General features: G+C 44.6%; 1 long non-coding RNA gene and 13 other non-coding genes across 14 annotated transcripts in view; all 14 read left to right on the top strand.

The window, feature by feature from the left end:
- Nucleotides 1–25247, top strand: part of Snhg14 (small nucleolar RNA host gene 14) — a 1177441-nt gene that overhangs the window by 893005 nt on the left and 259189 nt on the right. The window lies entirely within an intron of this gene.
- Nucleotides 1241–1319, top strand: Gm25089. Its single transcript, XR_003947061.1, has one exon. It is a non-coding gene; the product is annotated as a small nucleolar RNA SNORD115 (small nucleolar RNA).
- Nucleotides 3114–3192, top strand: Gm25840. The gene has a single exon (XR_003947003.1). It is a non-coding gene; the product is annotated as a small nucleolar RNA SNORD115 (small nucleolar RNA).
- Nucleotides 4986–5064, top strand: Gm25585. The gene has a single exon (XR_003947002.1). It is a non-coding gene; the product is annotated as a small nucleolar RNA SNORD115 (small nucleolar RNA).
- Gm25742 lies at nt 6857–6935 on the top strand. The gene has a single exon (XR_003946967.1). It is a non-coding gene; the product is annotated as a small nucleolar RNA SNORD115 (small nucleolar RNA).
- Nucleotides 8736–8814, top strand: Gm26334. The gene has a single exon (XR_003946966.1). It is a non-coding gene; the product is annotated as a small nucleolar RNA SNORD115 (small nucleolar RNA).
- Nucleotides 10608–10686, top strand: Gm24654. Its single transcript, XR_003947001.1, has one exon. It is a non-coding gene; the product is annotated as a small nucleolar RNA SNORD115 (small nucleolar RNA).
- Gm23682 lies at nt 12480–12558 on the top strand. The gene has a single exon (XR_003947000.1). It is a non-coding gene; the product is annotated as a small nucleolar RNA SNORD115 (small nucleolar RNA).
- On the top strand, nt 14353–14431 carry Gm25209. Its single transcript, XR_003946965.1, has one exon. It is a non-coding gene; the product is annotated as a small nucleolar RNA SNORD115 (small nucleolar RNA).
- On the top strand, nt 16225–16303 carry Gm25085. Its single transcript, XR_003947024.1, has one exon. It is a non-coding gene; the product is annotated as a small nucleolar RNA SNORD115 (small nucleolar RNA).
- Nucleotides 18097–18175, top strand: Gm24206. Its single transcript, XR_003946964.1, has one exon. It is a non-coding gene; the product is annotated as a small nucleolar RNA SNORD115 (small nucleolar RNA).
- On the top strand, nt 19967–20045 carry Gm23305. The gene has a single exon (XR_003947023.1). It is a non-coding gene; the product is annotated as a small nucleolar RNA SNORD115 (small nucleolar RNA).
- On the top strand, nt 21839–21917 carry Gm24585. Its single transcript, XR_003946963.1, has one exon. It is a non-coding gene; the product is annotated as a small nucleolar RNA SNORD115 (small nucleolar RNA).
- On the top strand, nt 23709–23787 carry Gm22627. Its single transcript, XR_003946962.1, has one exon. It is a non-coding gene; the product is annotated as a small nucleolar RNA SNORD115 (small nucleolar RNA).

Raw genomic sequence — 25247 nt, 5'->3', positions numbered from 1 at the left:
TGTTGGGATCTCATACTTTGATGCTTACAATTTTATGGCAAATAGCTACAGGAGGACAACACTGGCCTCCAGGGCCTTATGGTACTCTTCCTTTCCCTTGACAGGGGAGGCCCAAGTGACATATCCTTTCTTAGGAAAAAAGAAGGATTCTTTGATATCCAAAAAGTCTGTCCTCCCCAGGATGGGTTCACAAAGGGCAATCCCTCTAGCAGATATTCCAAAGATCTCACCCCAGAGACAATTTACCAATGTGGATAGGGTGAGATATTCATTTTTACCTTGGTACCCACCACATTCCAAATTTCCTTCATGGTATCATTTAGGGCACTTACTGAACCTCACTGCAGAATCACTGAGGAAAAAAAGCTCTACACATTAGGTTGATACACGGTAAGGCCAGGTGTTTAAAGAACCTAATTCCACTTTGATTCATAACACCAAGGCCTGACTTTAGTCCAGGAACAGTGCTTACACTCACGTTTTACAGCAGGGCAACCCATAACACGTTGACACAAATGGATACATGTATAGACATGGGTTCTGTGGCCTCGGTCCAGGATTCTCGGGAGATTTTCAGGAATCACCTTTCACGTTGAGTCGGGTCCTACAACATAGACCTTACAGAGGTCTGATGCCACATTTGCACTTTGAGCAAAAACACACAGTTACTTTAATCACCCTCGAAATACCTATCTGTAGTTGTTTTATTCAATTATTTTTTTGTCCTATCCATAGAACTTGGGCAGCTCAACTTGAGTGTTGATACCTACAAAATGGTGAGGCTAAGGTCACCTGTGATGTGGCTGTTGCTTCGAGAGGAAGCAGTAAATCTTTATTGGAATGCCAGGGTTCCATTGTGTGTCCACTGATGTTTCTCTATGGTAGCCAGGAAGACTTGTGTATGCTGGGCTGGTAGTAATACAAGAGGTAACCCCAGGACAGTTTCTGCACAATGAAGTTGTACAAGTAGAGCTCCAGAAAAATGTCTCTCTCCTCTGACCTTTATTTAAAGAAGGGACAACAAGCATCTTGACTTCTTTTCCTTTCCTCCTTAGGGAAGACATTCTTCCAAGTATCAAGAAAGGGAGCCCTTGCTTCCCTGGAAGACATTTCCTCCCAGCAATCACTCTCCAGTTCCATGTGACCATTCCTACTCTGATCCAGATTTGGAAAGGAAGGTAAGTGGTTGGATTAGGTTAGGTGATATCCAAGTAGATGTAGCCGAATTCTGTCTAGGACTGGGTCAATGATGACAACCCAATGTCATGAACAAAGGTGATGACATAAAATTCATGCTCAATAGGATTACGCTGAGGCCGAACCAGGGCGACAGGGTCACAAGAGGTCCGTTGACTCCTTGGGGGGCTCTAGGGTGACTTCCCTGAAGTCCTCAGATGCCCTTGCCCTGTTTCCCATGAGAGGAAATGTGGACATCTAGGGTGCACATTGGTTGGCAAACACTGCATGCCAACAAACACCTAGTCCCACAATGGAACCTTGGGCATTTCTGCAAGGATCGCCCCTTGCTCATGACAATGTCTTTTCTGGAGTTTTGCAGTCATCTCACATGCCACCTTGGAAGGCAGAGAAACACAGATAATCAGGTAAGTGGTCAGAACATGGTAAAGCCTCCACATCCAGGTGACCTCCCCCTTCATGATTTGGCTTTCAATTCTCAGCCAGTCTGTTCTTTTGCAATTTGGTGATAACAAAATGGTATGCAACAGTACCAAAGGAGCTCGATTTAGGCTATGTTCTCCGATGTACATCCCCTGGTTTGTAACGTTTTAAGGAATGTCTTCAACTCCCGATAATTGTTTTTTCATAATTTTGACCTACTTCTCATGGAGAGAGGAGGATGACATTTTTTGAATGTTGGGATCTCATACTTTGATGCTTACAATTTCATTGCAAATAGCTACAGGAGGACAACACTGGCCTCCAGGGCCTTATGGTACTCTTCCTTTCCCTTGACAGGGGAGGCCCAAGTGACAGATCCTTTCTTAGGGAAAAAGAAGGATTCTATGATATCCAAAAAGGCTGTCCTCCACACGATGGGTTCACAAAGGGCAATCCCTCTAGCAGATATTCCAAAGATCTCACCCCAGAGACAATTTACCAATGTGGATAGGGTGAGATATTCATTTTTACCTTGGTGCCCACCACATTCCAAATTTCCTTCATGGTATCATTTAGGGCACTTACTGAACCTCACTGCAGAATCACTGAGGAAAAAAAGCTCTACACATTAGGTTGATACAGGGTAAGGCCAGGTGTTTAAAGAACCTAATTCCACTTTGATTCATAACACCAAGGCCTGACTTTAGTCCAGCAACAGTGCTTACTCTCACGTTTTACAGCAGGGCAACCCATAACAGGTTGACACAAATGGATACATGTATAGACATGGGTTCTGTGGCCTCGGTCCAGGATTCTCTGGAGATTTTCAGGAATCACCTTTCACGTTGAGTCGGGTCCTACAACATAGACCTTACAGAGGTCTGATGCCACATTTGCACTTTGAGCAAAAACACACAGTTACTTTAATCACCCTCGAAATACCTATCTGTAATTGTTTTATTCAATTATTTTTTTGTCCTATCCATAGAACTTGGGCAGCTCAACTTGATTGTTGATACCTACAAAATGGTGAGGCTAAGGTCACCTGTGATGTGGCTGTTGCTTCGAGAGGAAGCAGTAAATCTTTATTGGAATGCCAGGGTTCCGTTGTGTGTCCACTAATGTTTCTCTATGGTAGCCAGCAAGACTTGTGTATGCTGGGCTGGTGGTAATACAAGAGGTAACCCCAGGACAGTTTCTGCACAATGAAGTTGTACAAGTAGAGCTCCAGAAAAATGTCTCTCTCCTCTGACCTTTATTTAAAGAAGGGACAACAAGCGTCTTGACTACTTTCCCTTTCCTCCTTAGGGAAGACATTCTTCCAAGTATCAAGAAAGAGAGCCCTTGCTTCCCTGGAAGACATTTCCTCCCAGCAATCCCTCTCCAGTTCCATGTGACCATTCCTACTCTGAGCCAGTTTTGGAAAGGAAGGTAAGTGGTTGGATTAGGTTAGGTGATATCCAAGTAGATGTAGCTGAATTCTGTCTAGGACTGGGTCAATGATGACAACCCAATGTCATGAACAAAGGTGATGACATAAAATTCATGCTCAATAGGATTACGCTGAGGCCCAACCAGGGCGACAGGGTCACAAGACGTCCGTTGACTCCTTGGGGGGCTCTAGGGTGACTTCCCTGAAGTCCTCAGATGCCCTTGCCCTGTTTCCCATGAGAGGAAATGTGGACATCTAGGGTGCACATTGGTTGGCAAACACTGCATGCCAACAAGCAACTAGTCCCACAATGGAACCTTGGGCATTTCTGCAAGGATCACCCCTTGCTCATGACAATGTCTTTTCTGGTGTTTTGCAGTCATCTCACATGCCACCTTGGAAGGCAGAGAAACACAGATAATCAGGTAAGTGGTCAGAACATGGTAAAGCCTCCACATCCAGGTGACCTCCCCCTTCATGATTTGGCTTTCAATTCTCAGCCAGTCGGTCCTTTTGGAATGAGGGATAACAAAATGGTATACAACGGTACCAAAGGAGCTCGATTTAGGCTATGTTCTCCGATGTACATCACCTGGTTTGTAACGTTTTAAGGAATGTCTTCAACTCCCGATAATTGTTTTTTCATAATTTTGACCTACTTCTCATGGAGAGAGGAGGATGACAGTTTTTGAATGTTGGGATCTCATACTTTGATGCTTACAATTTCATTGCAAATAGCTACAGGAGGACAACACTGGCCTCCAGGGCCTTATGGTACTCTTCCTTTCCCTTGACAGGGGAGGCCCAAGTGACAGATCCTTTCTTAGGGAAAAAGAAGGATTCTATGATATCCAAAAAGGCTGTCCTCCCCACGATGGGTTCACAAAGGGCAATCCCTCTAGCAGATATTCCAAAGATCTCACCCCAGAGACAATTTACCAATGTGGATAGGGTGAGATATTCATTTTTACCTTGGTGCCCACCACATTCCAAATTTCCTTCATGGTATCATTTAGGGCACTTACTGAACCTCACTGCAGAATCACTGAGGAAAAAAAGCTCTACACATTAGGTTGATACAGGGTAAGGCCAGGTGTTTAAAGAACCTAATTCCACTTTGATTCATAACACCAAGGCCTGACTTTAGTCCAGCAACAGTGCTTACTCTCACGTTTTACAGCAGGGCAACCCATAACAGGTTGACACAAATGGATACATGTATAGACATGGGTTCTGTGGCCTCGGTCCAGGATTCTCGGGAGATTTTCAGGAATCACCTTTCACGTTGAGTCGGGTCCTACAACATAGACCTTACAGAGGTCTGATGCCACATTTGCACTTTGAGCAAAAACACACAGTTACTTTAATCACCCTCGAAATACCTATCTGTAATTGTTTTATTCAATTATTTTTTTGTCCTATCCATAGAACTTGGGCAGCTCAACTTGATTGTTGATACCTACAAAATGGTGAGGCTAAGGTCACCTGTGATGTGGCTGTTGCTTCGAGAGGAAGCAGTAAATCTTTATTGGAATGCCAGGGTTCCGTTGTGTGTCCACTAATGTTTCTCTATGGTAGCCAGGAAGACTTGTGTATGCTGGGCTGGTGGTAATACAAGAGGTAACCCCAGGACAGTTTCTGCACAATGAAGTTGTACAAGTAGAGCTCCAGAAAAATGTCTCTCTCCTCTGACCTTTATTTAAAGAAGGGACAACAAGCGTCTTGACTACTTTCCCTTTCCTCCTTAGGGAAGACATTCTTCCAAGTATCAAGAAAGGGAGCCCTTGCTTCCCTGGAAGACATTTCCTCCCAGCAATCCCTCTCCAGTTCCATGTGACCATTCCTACTCTGAGCCAGTTTTGGAAAGGAAGGTAAGTGGTTGGATTAGGTTAGGTGATATCCAAGTAGATGTAGCCGAATTCTGTCTAGGACTGGGTCAATGATGACAACCCAATGTCATGAACAAAGGTGATGACATAAAATTCATGCTCAATAGGATTACGCTGAGGCCCAACCAGGGCGACAGGGTCACAAGACGTCCGTTGACTCCTTGGGGGGCTCTAGGGTGACTTCCCTGAAGTCCTCAGATGCCCTTGCCCTGTTTCCCATGAGAGGAAATGTGGACATCTAGGGTGCACATTGGTTGGCAAACACTGCATGCCAACAAGCACCTAGTCCCACAATGGAACCTTGGGCATTTCTGCAAGGATCACCCCTTGCTCATGACAATGTCTTTTCTGGTGTTTTGCAGTCATCTCACATGCCACCTTGGAAGGCAGAGAAACACAGATAATCAGGTAAGTGGTCAGAACATGGTAAAGCCTCCACATCCAGGTGACCTCCCCCTTCATGATTTGGCTTTCAATTCTCAGCCAGTCGGTCCTTTTGGAATTAGGGATAACAAAATGGTATACAACGGTACCAAAGGAGCTCGATTTAGGCTATGTTCTCCGATGTACATCCCCTGGTTTGTAATGTTTTAAGGAATGTCTTCAACTCCCGATAATTGTTTTTTCATAATTTTGACCTACTTCTCATGGAGAGAGGAGGATGACATTTTTTGAATGTTGGGATCTCATACTTTGATGCTTACAATTTTATGGCAAATAGCTACAGGAGGACAACACTGGTCTCCAGGGCCTTATGGTACTCTTCCTTTCCCTTGACAGGGGAGGCCCAAGTGACAGATCCTTTCTTAGGGAAAAAGAAGGATTCTATGATATCCAAAAAGGCTGTCCTCCCCAGGATGGGTTCACAAAGGGCAATCCCTCTAGCAGATATTCCAAAGAGCTCACCCCAGAGACAATTTACCAATGTGGATAGGGTGAGATATTCATTTTTACCTTGGTACCCACCACATTCCAAATTTCCTTCATAGTATCATTTAGGGCACTTACTGAACCTCACTGCAGAATCACTGAGGAAAAAAAACTCTACACATTAGGTTGATACACGGTAAGGCCAGGTGTTTAAAGAACCTAATTCCACTTTGATTCATAACACCAAGGCCTGACTTTAGTCCAGCAACAGTGCTTACACTCACGTTTTACAGCAGGGCAACCCATAACACGTTGACACAAATGGATACATGTATAGACATGGGTTCTGTGGCCTCGGTCCAGGATTCTCGGGAGATTTTCAGGAATCACCTTTCACGTTGAGTCGGGTCCTACAACATAGACCTTACAGAGGTCTGATGCCACATTTGCACTTTGAGCAAAAACACACAGTTACTTTAATCACCCTCGAAATACCTATCTGTAGTTGTTTTATTCAATTATTTTTTTGTCCTATCCATAGAACTTGGGCAGCTCAACTTGAGTGTTGATACCTACAAAATGGTGAGGCTAAGGTCACCTGTGATGTGGCTGTTGCTTCGAGAGGAAGCAGTAAATCTTTATTGGAATGCCAGGGTTCCGTTGTGTGTCCACTGATGTTTCTCTATGGTAGCCAGGAAGACTTGTGTATGCTGGGCTGGTAGTAATACAAGAGGTAACCCCAGGACATTTTCTGCACAATGAAGTTGTACAAGTAGAGCTCCAGAAAAATGTCTCTCTCCTCTGACCTTTATTAAAGAAGGGACAACAAGCGTCTTGACTACTTTCCCTTTCCTCCTTAGGGAAGACATTCTTCCAAGTATCAAGAAAGGGAGCCCTTGCTTCCCTGGAAGACATTTCCTCCCAGCAATCCCTCTCCAGTTCCATGTGACCATTCCTACTCTGAGCCAGTTTTGGATAGGAAGGTAAGTGGTTGGATTAGGTTAGGTGATATCCAAGTAGATGTAGCTGAATTCTGTCTAGGACTGGGTCAATGATGACAACCCAATGTCATGAAGAAAGGTGATGACATAAAATTCATGCTCAATAGGATTACGCTGAGGCCCAACCAGGGCGACAGGGTCACAAGAGGTCCGTTGACTCCTTGGGGGGCTCTAGGGTGACTTCCCTGAAGTCCTCAGATGCCCTTGCCCTGTTTCCCATGAGAGGAAATGTGGACATCTAGGGTGCACATTGGTTGGCAAACACTGCATGCCAACAAGCACCTAGTCCCACAATGGAACCTTGGGCATTTCTGCAAGGATCGCCCCTTGCTCATGACAATGTCTTTTCTGGTGTTTTGCAGTCATCTCACATGCCACCTTGGAAGGCAGAGAAACACAGATAATCAGGTAAGTGGTCAGAACATGGTAAAGCCTCCACATCCAGGTGACCTCCCCCTTCAAGATTTGGCTTTCAATTCTCAGCCAGTCGGTCCTTTTGGAATTAGGGATAACAAAATGGTATACAACGGTACCAAAGGAGCTCGATTTAGGCTATGTTCTCCGATGTACATCCCCTGGTTTGTAACGTTTTAAGGAATGTCTTCAACTCCCGATAATTGTTTTTTCATAATTTTGACCTACTTCTCATGGAGAGAGGAGGATGACATTTTTTGAATGTTGGGATCTCATACTTTGATGCTTACAATTTTATGGCAAATAGCTACAGGAGGACAACACTGGCCTCCAGGGCCTTATGGTACTCTTCCTTTCCCTTGACAGGGGAGGCCCAAGTGACAGATCCTTTCTTAGGGAAAAAGAAGGATTCTATGATATCCAAAAATCTGTCCTCCCCAGGATGGGTTCACAAAGGGCAATCCCTCTAGCAGATATTCCAAAGATCTCACCACAGAGACAATTTACCAATGTGGATAGGGTGAGATATTCATTTTTACCTTGGTACCCACCACATTCCAAATTTCCTTCATGGTATCATTTAGGGCACTTACTGAACCTCACTGCAGAATCACTGAGGAAAAAAAGCTCTACACATTAGGTTGATACAGGGTAAGGCCAGGTGTTTAAAGAACCTAATTCCACTTTGATTCATAACACCAAGTCCTGACTTGAGGACTTGAGTCCAGCAACAGTGGTTACCCTCAGGTTTTACAGCAGGGCAACCCATAACACGTTGACACAAATGGATACATGTATAGTCATGGGTTCTGTGGCCTCGGTCCAGGATTCTCGGGAGATTTTCAGGAATCACCTTTCACGTTGAGTCGGGTCCTACAACATAGACCTTACAGAGGTCTGATGCCACATTTGCACTTTGAGCAAAAACACACAGTTACTTTAATCACCCTCGAAATACCTATCTGTAGTTGTTTTATTCAATTATTTTTTTGTCCTATCCATAGAACTTGGGCAGCTCAACTTGAGTGTTGATACCTACAAAATGGTGAGGCTAAGGTCACCTGTGATGTGGCTGTTGCTTCGAGAGGAAGCAGTAAATCTTTATCGGAATGCCAGGGTTCCGTTGTGTGTCCACTGATGTTTCTCTATGGTAGCCAGGAAGACTTGTGTATGCTGGGCTGGTAGTAATACAAGAGGTAACCCCAGGACAGTTTCTGCACAATGAAGTTGTACAAGTAGAGCTCCAGAAAAATGTCTCTCTCCTCTGACCTTTATTTAAAGAAGGGACAACAAGCGTCTTGACTTCTTTCCCTTTCCTCCTTAGGGAAGACATTCTTCCAAGTATCAAGAAAGGGAGCCCTTGCTTCCCTGGAAGACATTTCCTCCCAGCAATCCCTCTCCAGGTCCATGTGACCATTCCTACTCTGATCCAGATTTGGAAAGGAAGGTAAGTGGTTGGATTAGGTTAGGTGATATCCAAGTAGATGTAGCCGAATTCTGTCTAGGACTGGGTCAATGATGACAACCCAATGTCATGAAGAAAGGTGATGACATAAAATTCATGCTCAATAGGATTACGCTGAGGCCCAACCAGGGCGACAGGGTCACAAGACGTCCGTTGACTCCTTGGGGGGCTCTAGGGTGACTTCCCTGAAGTCCTCAGATGCCCTTGCCCTGTTTCCCATGAGAGGAAATGTGGACATCTAGGGTGCACATTGGTTGGCAAACACTGCATGCCAACAAGCACCTAGTCCCACAATGGAACCTTGGGCATTTCTGCAAGGATCGCCCCTTGCTCATGACAATGTCTTTTCTGGTGTTTTGCAGTCATCTCACATGCCACCTTGGAAGGCAGAGAAACACAGATAATCAGGTAAGTGGTCAGAACATGGTAAAGCCTCCACATCCAGGTGACCTCCCCCTTCATGATTTGGCTTTCAATTCTCAGCCAGTCGGTCCTTTTGGAATTAGGGATAACAAAATGGTATACAACGGTACCAAAGGAGCTCGATTTAGGCTATGTTCTCCGATGTACATCCCCTGGTTTGTAACGTTTTAAGGAATGTCTTCAACTCCCAATAATTGTTTTTTCATAATTTTGACCTACTTCTCATGGAGAGAGGAGGATGACATTTTTTGAATGTTGGGATCTCATACTTTGATGCTTACAATTTTATGGCAAATAGCTACAGGAGGACAACACTGGCCTCCAGGGCCTTATGGTACTCTTCCTTTCCCTTGACAGGGGAGGCCCAAGTGACAGATCCTTTCTTAGGGAAAATGAAGGATTCTATGATATCCAAAAAGGCTGTCCTTCCCACGATGTGTTCACAAAGGGCAATCCCTCTAGCAGATATTCCAAAGATCTCACCCCAGAGACAATTTACCAATGTGGATAGGGTGAGATATTCATTTTTACCTTGGTACCCACCACATTCCAAATTTCCTTCATGGTATCATTTAGGGCACTTACTGAACCTCACTGCAGAATCACTGAGGAAAAAAAGCTCTACACATTAGGTTGATACACGGTAAGGCCAGGTGTTTAAAGAACCTAATTCCACTTTGATTCATAACACCAAGGCCTGACTTTAGTCCAGCAACAGTGCTTACACTCACGTTTTACAGCAGGGCAACCCATAACACGTTGACACAAATGGATACATGTATAGACATGGGTTCTGTGGCCTCGGTCCAGGATTCTCGGGAGATTTTCAGGAATCACCTTTCACGTTGAGTCGGGTCCTACAACATAGACCTTACAGAGGTCTGATGCCACATTTGCACTTTGAGCAAAAACACACAGTTACTTTAATCACCCTCGAAATACCTATCTGTAGTTGTTTTATTCAATTATTTTTTTGTCCTATCCATAGAACTTGGGCAGCTCAACTTGAGTGTTGATACCTACAAAATGGTGAGGCTAAGGTCACCTGTGATGTGGCTGTTGCTTCGAGAGGAAGCAGTAAATCTTTATTGGAATGCCAGGGTTCCTTTGTGTGTCCACTGATGTTTCTCTATGGTAGCCAGGAAGACTTGTGTGTGCTGGGCTGGGAGTAATACAAGAGGTAACTCCAGGACAGTTTCTGCACAATGAAGTTGTACAAGTAGAGCTCCAGAAAAATGTCTCTCTCCTCTGACCTTTATTTAAAGAAGGGACAACAAGCTTCTTGACTACTTTCCCTTTCCTCCTTAGGGAAGACATTCTTCCAAGTATCAAGAAAGGGTGCCCTTGCTTCCCTGGAAGACATTTCCTCCCAGCAATCCCTCTCCAGTTCCATGTGACCATTCCTACTCTGAGCCAGTTTTGGAAAGGAAGGTAAGTGGTTGGATTAGGTTAGGTGATATCCAAGTAGATGTAGCCGAATTCTGTCTAGGACTGGGTCAATGATGACAACCCAATGTCATGAACAAAGGTGATGACATAAAATTCATGCTCAATAGGATTACGCTGAGGCCCAACCAGGGCGACAGGGTCACAAGACGTCCGTTGACTCCTTGGGGGGCTCTAGGGTGACTTCCCTGAAGTCCTCAGATGCCCTTGCCCTGTTTCCCATGAGAGGAAATGTGGACATCTAGGGTGCATATTGGTTGGCAAACACTGCATGCAAACAAGCACCTAGTCCCACAATGGAACCTTGGGCATTTCTGCAAGGATCGCCCCTTGCTCATGACAATGTCTTTTCTGGTGTTTTGCAGTCATCTCACATGCCACCTTGGAAGGCAGAGAAACACAGATAATCAGGTAAGTGGTCAGAACATGGTAAAGCCTCCACATCCAGGTGACCTCCCCCTTCGTGATTTGGCTTTCAATTCTCAGCCAGTCGGTCCTTTTGGAATTAGGGATAACAAAATGGTATACAACGGTACCAAAGGAGCTCGATTTAGGCTATGTTCTCCGATGTACATCCCCTGGTTTGTAACGTTTTAAGGAATGTGTTCAACTCCCGAAAATTGTTTTTTCATAATTTTGACCTACTTCTCATGGAGAGAGGAGGATGACATTTTTTGAATGTTGGGATCTCATACTTTGATGCTTACAATTTTATGGCAAATAGCTACAGGAGGACAACACTGGCCTCCAGGGCCTTATGGTACTCTTCCTTTCCCTTGACAGGGGAGGCCCAAGTGACAGATCCTTTCTTAGGGAAAAAGAAGGATTCTATGATATCCAAAAAGTCTGTCCTCCCCAGGATGGGTTCACAAAGGGCAATCCCTCTAGCAGATATTCCAAAGACCTCAACCCAGAGACAATTTACCAATGTGGATAGGGTGAGATATTCATTTTTACCTTGGTACCCACCACATTCCAAATTTCCTTCATGGTATCATTTAGGGCACTTACTGAACCTCACTGCAGAATCACTGAGGAAAAAAAGCTCTACACATTAGGTTGATACACGGTAAGGCCAGGTGTTTAAAGAACCTAATTCCACTTTGATTCATAACACCAAGGCCTGACTTTAGTCCAGCAACAGTGCTTACACTCACGTTTTACAGCAGGGCAACCCATAACAGGTTGACACAAATGGATACATGTATAGACATGGGTTCTGTGGCCTCGGTCCAGGATTCTCGGGAGATTTTCAGGAATCACCTTTCACGTTGAGTCGGGTCCTACAACATAGACCTTACAGAGGTCTGATGCCACATTTGCACTTTGAGCAAAAACACACAGTTACTTTAATCACCCTCGAAATACCTATCTGTAATTGTTTTATTCAATTATTTTTTTGTCCTATCCATAGAACTTGGGCAGCTCAACTTGAGTGTTGATACCTACAAAATGGTGAGGCTAAGGTCACCTGTGATGTGGCTGTTGCTTCGAGAGGAAGCAGTAAATCTTTATTGGAATGCCAGGGTTCCGTTGTGTGTCCACTGATGTTTCTCTATGGTAGCCAGGAAGACTTGTGTATGCTGGGCTGGTAGTAATACAAGAGGTAACCCCAGGACAGTTTCTGCACAATGAAGTTGTACAAGTAGAGCTCCAGAAAAATGTCTCTCTCCTCTGACCTTTATTTAAAGAAGGGACAACAAGCGTCTTGACTACTTTCCCTTTCCTCCTTAGGGAAGACATTCTTCCAAGTATCAAGAAAGGGAGCCCTTACTTCCCTGGAAGACATTTCCTCCCAGCAATCCCTCTCCAGTTCCATGTGACCATTCCTACTCTGAGCCAGTTTTGGAAAGGAAGGTAAGTGGTTGGATTAGGTTAGGTGATATCCAAGTAGATGTAGCCGAATTCTGTCTAGGACTGGGTCAATGATGACAACCCAATGTCATGAACAAAGGTGATGACATAAAATTCATGCTCAATAGGATTACGCTGAGGCCCAACCAGGGCGACAGGGTCACAAGACGTCCGTTGACTCCTTGGGGGGCTCTAGGGTGACTTCCCTGAAGTCCTCAGATGCCCTTTCCCTGTTTCCCATGAGAGGAAATGTGGACATCTAGGGTGCACATTGGTTGGCAAACACTGCATGCCAACAAGCACCTAGTCCCACAGTGGAACCTTGGGCATTTCTGCAAGGATCGCCCCTTGCTCATGACAATGTCTTTTCTGGTGTTTTGCAGTCATCTCACATGCCACCTTGGAAGGCAGAGAAACACAGATAATCAGGTAAGTGGTCAGAACATGGTAAAGCCTCCACATCCAGGTGACCTCCCCCTTCATGATTTGGCTTTCAATTCTCAGCCAGTCGGTCCTTTTGGAATTTGGGGATAACAAAATGGTATGCAAAGGTACCAAAGGAGCTCGATTTAGGCTATGTTCTCCGATGTACATCCCCTGGTTTGTAACGGTTTAAGGAATGTCTTCAACTCCCGATAATTGTTTTTTCATAATTTTGACCTACTTCTCATGGAGAGAGGAGGATGACAGTTTTTGAATGTTGGGATCTCATACTTTGATGCTTACAATTTTATGGCAAATAGCTACAGGAGGACAACACTGGCCTCCAGGGCCTTATGGTACTCTTCCTTTCCCTTGACAGGGGAGGCCCAAGTGACATATCCTTTCTTAGGAAAAAAGAAGGATTCTTTGATATCCAAAAAGTCTGTCCTCCCCAGGATGGGTTCACAAAGTGCAATCCCTCTACCAGATATTCCAAAGATCTCACCCCAGAGACAATTTACCAATGTGGATAGGGTGAGATATTCATTTTTACCTTGGTACCCACCACATTCCAAATTTCCTTCATGGTATCATTTAGGGCACTTACTGAACCTCACTGCAGAATCACTGAGGAAAAAAAGCTCTACACATTAGGTTGATACACGGTAAGGCCAGGTGTTTAAAGAACCTAATTCCACTTTGATTCATAACACCAAGGCCTGACTTTAGTCCAGGAACAGTGCTTACACTCACGTTTTACAGCAGGGCAACCCATAACACGTTGACACAAATGGATACATGTATAGACATGGGTTCTGTGGCCTGGGTCCAGGATTCTCGGGAGATTTTCAGGAATCACCTTTCACGTTGAGTCGGGTCCTACAACATAGACCTTACAGAGGTCTGATGCCACATTTGCACTTTGAGCAAAAACACACAGTTACTTTAATCACCCTCGAAATACCTATCTGTAGTTGTTTTATTCAATTATTTTTTTGTCCTATCCATAGAACTTGGGCAGCTCAACTTGAGTGTTGATACCTACAAAATGGTGAGGCTAAGGTCACCTGTGATGTGGCTGTTGCTTCGAGAGGAAGCAGTAAATCTTTATTGGAATGCCAGGGTTCCGTTGTGTGTCCACTGATGTTTCTCTATGGTAGCCAGGAAGACTTGTGTATGCTCGGCTGGTAGTAATACAAGAGGTAACCCCAGGACATTTTCTGCACAATGAAGTTGTACAAGTAGAGCTCCAGAAAAATGTCTCTCTCCTCTGACCTTTATTTAAAGAAGGGACAACAAGCGTCTTGACTACTTTCCCTTTCCTCCTTAGGGAAGACATTCTTCCAAGTATCAAGAAAGGGAGCCCTTGCTTCCCTGGAAGACATTTCCTCCCAGCAATCCCTCTCCAGTTCCATGTGACCATTCCTACTCTGAGCCAGTTTTGGATAGGAAGGTAAGTGGTTGGATTAGGTTAGGTGATATCCAAGTAGATGTAGCCGAATTCTGTCTAGGACTGGGTCAATGATGACAACCCAATGTCATGAAGAAAGGTGATGACATAAAATTCATGCTCAATAGGATTACGCTGAGGCCCAACCAGGGCGACAGGGTCACAAGAGGTCCGTTGACTCCTTGGGGGGCTCTAGGGTGACTTCCCTGAAGTCCTCAGATGCCCTTGCCCTGTTTCCCATGAGAGGAAATGTGGACATCTAGGGTGCACATTGGTTGGCAAACACTGCATGCCAACAAGCACCTAGTCCCACAATGGAACCTTGGGCATTTCTGCAAGGATCGCCCCTTGCTCATGACAATGTCTTTTCTGGTGTTTTGCAGTCATCTCACATGCCACCTTGGAAGGCAGAGAAACACAGATAATCAGGTAAGTGGTCAGAACATGGTAAAGCCTCCACATCCAGGTGACCTCCCCCTTCAAGATTTGGCTTTCAATTCTCAGCCAGTCGGTCCTTTTGGAATTAGCGATAACAAAATGGTATACAACGGTACCAAAGGAGCTCGATTTAGGCTATGTTCTCCGATGTACATCCCCTGGTTTGTAACGTTTTAAGGAATGTCTTCAACTCCCGATAATTGTTTTTTCATAATTTTGACCTACTTCTCATGGAGAGAGGAGGATGACATTTTTTGAATGTTGGGATCTCATACTTTGATGCTTACAATTTTATGGCAAATAGCTACAGGAGGACAACACTGGCCTCCAGGGCCTTATGGTACTCTTCCTTTCCCTTGACAGGGGAGGCCCAAGTGACAGATCCTTTCTTAGGGAAAAAGAAGGATTCTATGATATCCAAAAAGTCTGTCCTCCCCAGGATGGGTTCACAAAGGGCAATCCCTCTAGCAGATATTCCAAAGACCTCAACCCAGAGACAATTTACCAATGTGGATAGGGTGAGATATTCATTTTTACCTTGGTACCCACCACATTCCAAATTTCCTTCATGGTATCATTTAGGGCACTTACTGAACCTCACTGCAGAATCACTGAGGAAAAAAAGCTCTACACATTAGGTTGATACACGGTAAGGCCAGGTGTTTAAAGAACCTAATTCCACTTTGATTCATAACACCAAGGCCTGACTTTAGTCCAGCAACAGTGCTTACACTCACGTTTTACAGCAGGGCAACCCAGAACACGTTGACACAAATGGATACATGTATAGAAATGGGTTCTGTGGCCTCGGTCCAGGATTCTCGGGAGATTTTCAGGAATCACCTTTCACGTTGAGTCGGGTCCTACAACATAGACCTTACAGAGGTCTGATGCCACATTTGCACTTTGAGCAAAAACACACAGTTACTTTAATCACCCTCGAAATACCTATCTGTAGTTGTTTTATTCAATTATTTTTTTGTCCTATCCATAGAACTTGGGCAGCTCAACTTGAGTGTTGATACCTACAAAATGGTGAGGCTAAGGTCACCTGTGATGTGGCTGTTGCTTCGAGAGGAAGCAGTAAATCTTTATTGGAATGCCAGGGTTCCTTTGTGTGTCCACTGATGTTTCTCTATGGTAGCCAGGAAGACTTGTGTGTGCTGGGCTGGGAGTAAAACAAGAGGTAACTCCAGGACAGTTTCTGCACAATGAAGTTGTACAAGTAGAGCTCCAGAAAAATGTCTCTCTCCTCGGACCTTTATTTAAAGAAGGGACAACAAGGGACTCGACTTCTTTCCCTTTCCTCCTTAGGGAAGACATACTTCCAAGTATCAAGAAAGGGAGCCCTTGCTTCCCTGGAAGACATTTCGTCCCAGCAATCCCTCTCCAGTTCCATGTGACCATTCCTACTCTGAGCCAGTTTTGGAAAGGAAGGTAAGTGATTGGATTAGGTTAGGTGATATCCAAGTAGATGTAGCCGAATTCTGTCTAGGACTGGGTCAATGATGACAACCCAATGTCATGAAGAAAAGTGATGACATAAAATTCATGCTCAATAGGATTACGCTGAGGCCCAACCAGGGCGACAGGGTCACAAGAGGTCCGTTGACACCTTGGGGGGCTCTAGGGTGACTTCCCTGAAGTCCTCAGATGCCCTTGCCCTGTTTCCCATGAGAGGAAATGTGGACATCTAGGGTGCATATTGGTTGGCAAACACTGCATGCCAACAAGCACCTAGTCCCACAATGGAACCTTGGGCATTTCTGCAAGGATCGCCCCTTGCTCATGACAATGTCTTTTCTGGTGTTTTGCAGTCATCTCACATGCCACCTTGGAAGGCAGAGAAACACAGATAATCAGGTAAGTGGTCAGAACATGGTAAAGCCTCCACATCCAGGTGACCTCCCCCTTCGTGATTTGGCTTTCAATTCTCAGCCAGTCGGTCCTTTTGGAATTAGGGATAACAAAATGGTATACAACGGTACCAAAGGAGCTCGATTTAGGCTATGTTCTCCGATGTACATCCCCTGGTTTGTAACGTTTAAAGGAATGTGTTCAACTCCCGATAATTGTTTTTTCATAATTTTGACCTACTTCTCATGGAGAGAGGAGGATGACATTTTTTGAATGTTGGGATCTCATACTTTGATGCTTACAATTTTATGGCAAATAGCTACAGGAGGACAACACTGGCCTCCAGGGCCTTATGGTACTCTTCCTTTCCCTTGACAGGGGAGGCCCAAGTGACAGATCCTTTCTTAGGGAAAAAGAAGGATTCTATGATATCCAAAAAGTCTGTCCTCCCCAGGATGGGTTCACAAAGGGCAATCCCTCTAGCAGATATTCCAAAGACCTCACCCCAGAGACAATTTACCAATGTGGATAGGGTGAGATATTCATTTTTACCTTGGTACCCACCACATTCCAAATTTCCTTCATGGTATCATTTAGGGCACTTACTGAACCTCACTGCAGAATCACTGAGGAAAAAAAGCTCTACACATTAGGTTGATACACGGTAAGGCCAGGTGTTTAAAGAACCTAATTCCACTTTGATTCATAACACCAAGGCCTGATTTTAGTCCAGCAACAGTGCTTACACTCACGTTTTACAGCAGGGCAACCCAGAACACGTTGACACAAATGGATACATGTATAGAAATGGGTTCTGTGGCCTCGGTCCAGGATTCTCGGGAGATTTTCAGGAATCACCTTTCACGTTGAGTCGGGTCCTACAACATAGACCTTACAGAGGTCTGATGCCACATTTGCACTTTGAGCAAAAACACACAGTTACTTTAATCACCCTCGAAATACCTATCTGTAGTTGTTTTATTCAATTATTTTTTTGTCCTATCCATAGAACTTGGGCAGCTCAACTTGAGTGTTGATACCTACAAAATGGTGAGGCTAAGGTCACCTGTGATATGGCTGTTGCTTCGAGAGGAAGCAGTAAATCTTTATTGGAATGCCAGGGTTCCGTTGTGTGTCCACTGATGTTTCTCTATGGTAGCCAGGAAGACTTGTGTATGCTGGGCTGGTAGTAATACAAGAGGTAACCCCAGGACAGTTTCTGCACAATGAAGTTGTACAAGTAGAGCTCCAGAAAAATGTCTCTCTCCTCTGACCTTTATTTAAAGAAGGGACAACAAGCGTCTTGACTTCTTTCCCTTTCCACTTTAGGGAAGACATTCTTCCAAGTATCAAGAAAGGGAGCCCTTGCTTCCCTGGAAGACATTTCGTCCCAGCAATCCCTCTCCAGTTCCATGTGACCATTCCTACTCTGAGCCAGTTTTGGAAAGGAAGGTAAGTGGTTGGATTAGGTTAGGTGATATCCAAGTAGATGTAGCCAAATTCTGTCTAGGACTGGGTCAATGATGACAACCCAATGTCATGAAGAAAGGTGATGACATAAAATTCATGCTCAATAGGATTACGCTGAGGCCCAACCAGGGCGACAGTGTCACAAGAGGTCCGTTGACTCCTTGGGGGGCTCTAGGGTGACTTCCCTGAAGTCCTCAGATGCCCTTGCCCTGTTTCCCATGAGAGGAAATGTGGACATCTAGGGTGCACATTGGTTGGCAAACACTGCATGCCAACAAGCACCTAGTCCCACAATGGAACCTTGGGCATTTCTGCAAGGATCGCCCCTTGCTCATGACAATGTCTTTTCTGGTGTTTTGCAGTCATCTCACATGCCACCTTGGAAGGCAGAGAAACACAGATAATCAGGTAAGTGGTCAGAACATGGTAAAGCCTCCACATCCAGGTGACCTCCCCCTTCATGATTTGGCTTTCAATTCTCAGCCAGTTGGTCCTTTTGGAATTAGGGATAACAAAATGGTATACAACGGTACCAAAGGAGCTCGATTTAGGCTATGTTCTCCGATGTACATCCCCTGGTTTGTAACGTTTTAAGGAATGTCTTCAACTCCCAATAATTTTTTTTCATAATTTTGACCTACTTCTCATGGAGAGAGGAGGATGACATTTTTTGAATGTTGGGATCTCATACTTTGATGCTTACAATTTTATGGCAAATAGCTACAGGAGGACAACACTGGCCTCCAGGGCCTTATGGTACTCTTCCTTTCCCTTGAGAGGGGAGGCCCAAGTGACAGATCCTTTCTTAGGGAAAAAGAAGGATTCTATGATATCCAAAAAGGCTGTCCTCCCCACGATGGGTTCACAAAGGGCAATCCCTCTAGCAGATATTCCAAAGATCTCACCCCAGAGACAATTTACCAATGTGGATAGGGTGAGATATTCATTTTTACCTTGGTACCCACCACATTCCAAATTTCCTTCATGGTATCATTTAGGGCACTTACTGAACCTCACTGCAGAATCACTGAGGAAAAAAAGCTCTACACATTAGGTTGATACACGGTAAGGCCAGGTGTTTAAAGAACCTAATTCCACTTTGATTCATAACACCAAGGCCTGACTTTAGTCCAGCAACAGTGCTTACACTCACGTTTTACAGCAGGGCAACCCATAACACGTTGACACAAATGGATACATGTATAGACATGGGTTCTGTGGCCTCGGTCCAGGATTCTCGGGAGATTTTCAGGAATCACCTTTCACGTTGAGTCGGGTCTTACAACATAGACCTTACAGAGGTCTGATGCCACATTTGCACTTTGAGCAAAAACACACAGTTACTTTAATCACCCTCGAAATACCTATCTGTAGTTGTTTTATTCAATTATTTTTTTGTCCTATCCATAGAACTTGGGCAACTCAACTTGAGTGTTGATACCTACAAAATGGTGAGGCTAAGGTGACCTGTGATGTTGCTGTTGCTTCGAGAGGAAGCAGTAAATCTTTATTGGAATGCCAGGGTTTTTTGTGTGTCCACTGATGTTTCTCTATGGTAGCCAGGAAGACTTGTGTGTGCTGGGCTGGGAGTAATACAAGAGGTAACTCCAGGACAGTTTCTGCACAATGACGTTGTACAAGTAGAGCTCCAGAAAAATGTCTCTCTCCTCTGACCTTTATTTAACGAAGGGACAACAAGCGACTCGAATTCTTTCCCTTTCCTCCTTAGGGAAGACATTCTTCCAAGTATCAAGAAAGGGAGCCCTTGCTTCCCTGGAAGACATTTCGTCCCAGCAATCCCTCTCCAGTTCCATGTGACCATTCCTACTCTGAGCCAGATTTGGAAAGGAAGGTAAGTGATTGGATTAGGTTAGGTGATATCCAAGTAGATGTAGCCGAATTCTGTCTAGGACTGGGTCAATGATGACAACCCAATGTCATGAAGAAAAGTGATGACATAAAATTCATGCTCAATAGGATTACGCTGAGGCCCAACCAGGGCGACAGGGTCACAAGACGTCCGTTGACTCCTTGGGGGGCTCTAGGGTGACTTCCCTGAAGTCCTCAGATGCCCTTGCCCTGTTTCCCATGAGAGGAAATGTGGACATCTAGGGTGCACATTGGTTGGCAAACACTGCATGCCAACAAGCACCTAGTCCCACAATGGAACCTTGGGCATTTCTGCAAGGATCGCCCCTTGCTCATGACAATGTCTTTTCTGGTGTTTTGCAGTCATCTCACATGCCACCTTGGAAGGCAGAGAAACACAGATAATCAGGTAAGTGGTCAGAACATGGTAAAGCCTCCACATCCAGGTGACCTCCCCCTTCGTGATTTGGCTTTCAATTCTCAGCCAGTCGGTCCTTTTGGAATTAGGGATAACAAAATGGTATACAACGGTACCAAAGGAGCTCGATTTAGGCTATGTTCTCCGATGTACATCCCCTGGTTTGTAACGTTTAAAGGAATGTGTTCAACTCCCGATAATTGTTTTTTCATAATTTTGACCTACTTCTCATGGAGAGAGGAGGATGACATTTTTTGAATGTTGGGATCTCATACTTTGATGCTTACAATTTTATGGCAAATAGCTACAGGAGGACAACACTGGCCTCCAGGGCCTTATGGTACTCTTCCTTTCCCTTGACAGGGGAGGCCCAAGTGACAGATCCTTTCTTAGGGAAAAAGAAGGATTCTATGATATCCAAAAAGTCTGTCCTCCCCAGGATGGGTTCACAAAGGGCAATCCCTCTAGCAGATATTCCAAAGACCTCACCCCAGAGACAATTTACCAATGTGGATAGGGTGAGATATTCATTTTTACCTTGGTACCCACCACATTCCAAATTTCCTTCATGGTATCATTTAGGGCACTTACTGAACCTCACTGCAGAATCACTGAGGAAAAAAAGCTCTACACATTAGGTTGATACACGGTAAGGCCAGGTGTTTAAAGAACCTAATTCCACTTTGATTCATAACACCAAGGCCTGATTTTAGTCCAGCAACAGTGCTTACACTCACGTTTTACAGCAGGGCAACCCAGAACACGTTGACACAAATGGATACATGTATAGAAATGGGTTCTGTGGCCTCGGTCCAGGATTCTCGGGAGATTTTCAGGAATCACCTTTCACGTTGAGTCGGGTCCTACAACATAGACCTTACAGAGGTCTGATGCCACATTTGCACTTTGAGCAAAAACACACAGTTACTTTAATCACCCTCGAAATACCTATCTGTAGTTGTTTTATTCAATTATTTTTTTGTCCTATCCATAGAACTTGGGCAGCTCAACTTGAGTGTTGATACCTACAAAATGGTGAGGCTAAGGTCACCTGTGATATGGCTGTTGCTTCGAGAGGAAGCAGTAAATCTTTATTGGAATGCCAGGGTTCCGTTGTGTGTCCACTGATGTTTCTCTATGGTATCCAGGAAGACTTGTGTATGCTGGGCTGGTAGTAATACAAGAGGTAACCCCAGGACAGTTTCTGCACAATGAAGTTGTACAAGTAGAGCTCCAGAAAAATGTCTCTCTCCTCTGACCTTTATTTAAAGAAGGGACAACAAGCGTCTTGACTTCTTTCCCTTTCCACTTTAGGGAAGACATTCTTCCAAGTATCAAGAAAGGGAGCCCTTGCTTCCCTGGAAGACATTTCGTCCCAGCAATCCCTCTCCAGTTCCATGTGACCATTCCTACTCTGAGCCAGTTTTGGAAAGGAAGGTAAGTGGTTGGATTAGGTTAGGTGATATCCAAGTAGATGTAGCCAAATTCTGTCTAGGACTGGGTCAATGATGACAACCCAATGTCATGAAGAAAGGTGATGACATAAAATTCATGCTCAATAGGATTACGCTGAGGCCCAACCAGGGCGACAGTGTCACAAGAGGTCCGTTGACTCCTTGGGGGGCTCTAGGGTGACTTCCCTGAAGTCCTCAGATGCCCTTTCCCTGTTTCCCATGAGAGGAAATGTGGACATCTAGGGTGCACATTGGTTGGCAAACACTGCATGCCAACAAGCACCTAGTCCCACAATGGAACCTTGGGCATTTCTGCAAGGATCGCCCCTTGCTCATGACAATGTCTTTTCTGGTGTTTTGCAGTCATCTCACATGCCACCTTGGAAGGCAGAGAAACACAGATAATCAGGTAAGTGGTCAGAACATGGTAAAGCCTCCACATCCAGGTGACCTCCCCCTTCATGATTTGGCTTTCAATTCTCAGCCAGTCGGTCCTTTTGGAATTAGGGATAACAAAATGGTATACAACGGTACCAAAGGAGCTCGATTTAGGCTATGTTCTCCGATGTACATCCCCTGGTTTGTAACGTTTTAAGGAATGTCTTCAACTCCCAATAATTTTTTTTCATAATTTTGACCTACTTCTCATGGAGAGAGGAGGATGACATTTTTTGAATGTTGGGATCTCATACTTTGATGCTTACAATTTTATGGCAAATAGCTACAGGAGGACAACACTGGCCTCCAGGGCCTTATGGTACTCTTCCTTTCCCTTGAGAGGGGAGGCCCAAGTGACAGATCCTTTCTTAGGGAAAAAGAAGGATTCTATGATATCCAAAAAGGCTGTCCTCCCCACGATGGGTTCACAAAGGGCAATCCCTCTAGCAGATATTCCAAAGATCTCACCCCAGAGACAATTTACCAATGTGGATAGGGTGAGATATTCATTTTTACCTTGGTACCCACCACATTCCAAATTTCCTTCATGGTATCATTTAGGGCACTTACTGAACCTCACTGCAGAATCACTGAGGAAAAAAAGCTCTACACATTAGGTTGATACACGGTAAGGCCAGGTGTTTAAAGAACCTAATTCCACTTTGATTCATAACACCAAGGCCTGACTTTAGTCCAGCAACAGTGCTTACACTCACGTTTTACAGCAGGGCAACCCATAACACGTTGACACAAATGGATACATGTATAGACATGGGTTCTGTGGCCTCGGTCCAGGATTCTCGGGAGATTTTCAGGAATCACCTTTCACGTTGAGTCGGGTCTTACAACATAGACCTTACAGAGGTCTGATGCCACATTTGCACTTTGAGCAAAAACACACAGTTACTTTAATCACCCTCGAAATACCTATCTGTAGTTGTTTTATTCAATTATTTTTTTGTCCTATCCATAGAACTTGGGCAGCTCAACTTGAGTGTTGATACCTACAAAATGGTGAGGCTAAGGTGACCTGTGATGTTGCTGTTGCTTCGAGAGGAAGCAGTAAATCCTTATTTGAATGCCAGGGTTTTTTGTGTGTCCACTGATGTTTCTCTATGGTAGCCAGGAAGACTTGTGTGTGCTGGGCTGGGAGTAATACAAGAGGTAACTCCAGGACAGTTTCTGCACAATGACGTTGTACAAGTAGAGCTCCAGAAAAATGTCTCTCTCCTCTGACCTTTATTTAACGAAGGGACAACAAGCGTCTTGACTTCTTTCCCTTTCCACTTTAGGGAAGACATTCTTCCAAGTATCAAGAAAGGGAGCCCTTGCTTCCCTGGAAGACATTTCGTCCCAGCAATCCCTCTCCAGTTCCATGTGACCATTCCTACTCTGAGCCAGTTTTGGAAAGGAAGGTAAGTGGTTGGATTAGGTTAGGTGATATCCAAGTAGATGTAGCCAAATTCTGTCTAGGACTGGGTCAATGATGACAACCCAATGTCATGAAGAAAGGTGATGACATAAAATTCATGCTCAATAGGATTACGCTGAGGCCCAACCAGGGCGACAGTGTCACAAGAGGTCCGTTGACTCCTTGGGGGGCTCTAGGGTGACTTCCCTGAAGTCCTCAGATGCCCTTGCCCTGTTTCCCATGAGAGGAAATGTGGACATCTAGGGTGCACATTGGTTGGCAAACACTGCATGCCAACAAGCACCTAGTCCCACAATGGAACCTTGGGCATTTCTGCAAGGATCGCCCCTTGCTCATGACAATGTCTTTTCTGGTGTTTTGCAGTCATCTCACATGCCACCTTGGAAGGCAGAGAAACACAGATAATCAGGTAAGTGGTCAGAACATGGTAAAGCCTCCACATCCAGGTGACCTCCCCCTTCATGATTTGGCTTTCAATTCTCAGCCAGTCGGTCCTTTTGGAATTAGGGATAACAAAATGGTATACAACGGTACCAAAGGAGCTCGATTTAGGCTATGTTCTCCGATGTACATCCCCTGGTTTGTAACGTTTTAAGGAATGTCTTCAACTCCCAATAATTTTTTTTCATAATTTTGACCTACTTCTCATGGAGAGAGGAGGATGACATTTTTTGAATGTTGGGATCTCATACTTTGATGCTTACAATTTTATGGCAAATAGCTACAGGAGGACAACACTGGCCTCCAGGGCCTTATGGTACTCTTCCTTTCCCTTGAGAGGGGAGGCCCAAGTGACAGATCCTTTCTTAGGGAAAAAGAAGGATTCTATGATATCCAAAAAGGCTGTCCTCCCCACGATGGGTTCACAAAGGGCAATCCCTCTAGCAGATATTCCAAAGATCTCACCCCAGAGACAATTTACCAATGTGGATAGGGTGAGATATTCATTTTTACCTTGGTACCCACCACATTCCAAATTTCCTTCATGGTATCATTTAGGGCACTTACTGAACCTCACTGCAGAATCACTGAGGAAAAAAAGCTCTACACATTAGGTTGATACACGGTAAGGCCAGGTGTTTAAAGAACCTAATTCCACTTTGATTCATAACACCAAGGCCTGACTTTAGTCCAGCAACAGTGCTTACACTCACGTTTTACAGCAGGGCAACCCATAACACGTTGACACAAATGGATACATGTATAGACATGGGTTCTGTGGCCTCGGTCCAGGATTCTCGGGAGATTTTCAGGAATCACCTTTCACGTTGAGTCGGGTCCTACAACATAGACCTTACAGAGGTCTGATGCCACATTTGCACTTTGAGCAAAAACACACAGTTACTTTAATCACCCTCGAAATACCTATCTGTAGTTGTTTTATTCAATTATTTTTTTGTCCTATCCATAGAACTTGGGCAGCTCAACTTGAGTGTTGATACCTACAAAATGGTGAGGCTAAGGTCACCTGTGATGTGGCTGTTGCTTCGAGAGGAAGCAGTAAATCTTTATTGGAATGCCAGGGTTCCTTTGTGTGTCCACTGATGTTTCTCTATGGTAGCCAGGAAGACTTGTGTGTGCTGG

This window comes from Mus musculus, chromosome 7 (genome assembly GCF_000001635.26).
Source record: "Mus musculus strain C57BL/6J chromosome 7, GRCm38.p6 C57BL/6J".
NCBI lineage: Eukaryota > Metazoa > Chordata > Mammalia > Rodentia > Muridae > Mus > Mus musculus.
Note: the sequence above shows the minus strand (reverse complement) of the source record. Positions and strands in the feature narration are given on the sequence as shown.